This window comes from Athene cunicularia (genome assembly GCF_003259725.1).
Source record: "Athene cunicularia isolate RWA chromosome 17 unlocalized genomic scaffold, athCun1 chr17_part1, whole genome shotgun sequence".
Lineage (NCBI taxonomy): Eukaryota > Metazoa > Chordata > Aves > Strigiformes > Strigidae > Athene > Athene cunicularia.
In genome coordinates this window covers 10,722,933-10,725,462 of record NW_020799122.1, presented here as the reverse complement: position 1 = coordinate 10,725,462, position 2,530 = coordinate 10,722,933, and positions in this window count along the sequence as shown.

The window sequence follows — 2,530 nt, the reverse complement described above, 5'->3', positions numbered from 1 at the left end:
AGGGGATCCCGCTGCTCGCTGCCGGCGCGGCCGCCGGCGCCTGCGGGCTTATCCGCTGCCTCGGCGAGGAGCAGGTCAGAAGTGGATTTGTCAGGGCTGGATCTTTCTAATTATTGGGAACTGGAAGCGCGGTCGGTTCGCTTGGTGGTTTGTCCTCCGCTGAAAGGCCGTCAGCGTGACCGAGGGCAAAGGCAGCAGCGTGCTATAGGGGGTCTTGCTTCTCTGAGTGCAAACCCTACTGCGTGAAAATCGGGTCCAACCTCATCTGCCCTTTCTGGCAGTGCCCCACGCTGCTACCCCTGACCAGTTAAAAAAATTGGGTGCTATACTGTGCTCCTTATGTTTTTATATTCCTTCTTCTACAGTATAGAATTTCACTTGCTGCCCGGTCCCAGCGCTTTTTGGTATCAAACATTTACTGCTTAATTTCACTTAGGTTTAAAAAGCTATCGCAGGTAAGCTTGGCTACAGTGCCCTTTGCCCAGAGAGATGGAAACGACCCTTCTCCCATGCTGCAGTGCAAGTGTCACGGCATCGGGGCATTGGCGCAGGTTTTTAGCTGCCCCTACAGCATGGCTGTGCAAGAGGGTAGGTCTGTCCATGTCTCTGCTACATCCAGACTAGGTCTTTGCTGCTGAAAAAAAAAAATGGGAAGAAATAAACTTTTCAGCTGCATTATATAACATCTCCTCTGTGTTAGACAAAATTGCATTAGAATAACCTGGAGTCATGTGTAGGACTCAATCCGTGCTACTGAGAGATCTCAGCCACCTCTTTGTGACTGTAACTCAGCATTACGGCATCTCTACTGTGCTGGGAGGAAAGATACAGGCTTTTGGCTTGAAGTGAAGAGATCTATATATTGCTGTCTGGTTACACTGTAAGGAAATCTATCCTTCAATGTCTGGACTGCCTCTGGAGAAAGCTGTCTGGGCAGAGCCTGGAACTTTTCCACACATTATAATGCACCCTGTTTGTAACCAGTAAGGAAAACCTGAGTGCTTTCAAAGATCTGGAAGTGGGATTCTTTTTGGCAGATATCAGCCAGGTGGATATACAGAAATCACACAAAATGCACCAGAACTGTTGTAATGGGGTTCTGGGAGAGGGATTAGACAGCCAGTCACACAAACAAAATATTTGGTAATTGGTAAGATTTCAAATGGTAGTGTGGGTGTTTGGGAGAGACTAACGTGTTTTGAATGCAATGGCTTGCTAGCCTACACCAGCATGGGCAGATGCTACTCAAGTAGTATCAACTGTGTAGAGTTCAGGAGGTGCCTCTGTGGTTCTGGTTTGCTGCATACCTGCTAACTACTGACCAGCTGCTACTGGTGTTACGTGGGAGCTCTGAGGTGTCTCTTGGCGCTGGTGTGAATTGTGGTGGTTTGACTAGAAAAGTTAGCTGAGAGGACTTGGGTTGGGGAACATAAAGTCCCCGAGGAGTGTCTGGTCATGTAGACCACGGCACAGGACAGGTGCTCTTTTGTGACTCCCTGTTCATGCCCCATAAATGCCTAATCGAAAAAGCCCTTGGGGAGGGCAGAGAACTTGTTGAGGAACTCCCTGCATTGCCCCTTTGCTTGGAGAAGGTGGTGGTCGGGACAGTGCACCTCCATCCTGCCGCTCCAGGCCCATCTCAGTCCCTGTTTCGTGTGGACTCTGCCACCCTCAGAATTTCTACAGCGGTGATGATTCACCTGCTGAAAGGTTTCTTCCAGCCTTCCCTGAGCACATTGCATCTGCCCTGGGTCCTCCATGTATCCCCTGTGTCCTTATCTTCCTTATCTACAGTGAAGACTCTGCAGGACAGTAGATAAGACTACAGAGACAGACTATTCTGCCCTTCTCAAAAGTGTGGGGGGCTTAGATCACCTGTATAGGTAGCACTGCTGCAATGATCAGGTTGCCCGTGGTTTTGTGTAGGCAGCTGTGGGATCGTGTTCTCATGCAGGAGGAGATGCCCTGGGATTGTTTCTCTGCACCTCCTGAGCTCTGGTCTGTGCATATTTCTCCTGAATTCTCTTTTAGAGAGAAAAATTATCTCCTGAAATTCCAAGTGGCCACTGATGTATAGTTATTATGTGTGGCTGGAGTGTGTGTGTGCATTTGACTGTCTTACTGAGCAGGGAGCATCGTTTGTTTGCTGTCGTGAGTAATGTGATCTAAGCAGAAGGTGCGAGCTCCCTAGATTCTTAAATTAAAATCTCTGCAGAGCGACTCAGGGGAGTCTCCTGCCCAGGAGAATTAATTAAGCTCCGTGCAGTTTGTTGTGTGCTAGGTCTTTTAAATAGCTTCTTACAAAATAATGGCATAGCTGCTCTGTGCTAGCACTGTTGAGAGCATCCACAGTGCTGCCGGCTTTGGTCTCTGTAGCCTTGTCTTCTCCTGAGAGGGTTACAGGGTGCTGGGTGCTGATCCCCTGTATGGCACCAGGGAAGTGACTGTGGCTTGGTGTGGTTGCTTTGCTCAGATCTGAAGTGCCTGTATGTGACATCTCGCTTTCATACCGTGTTTCCTTCCTATGTGT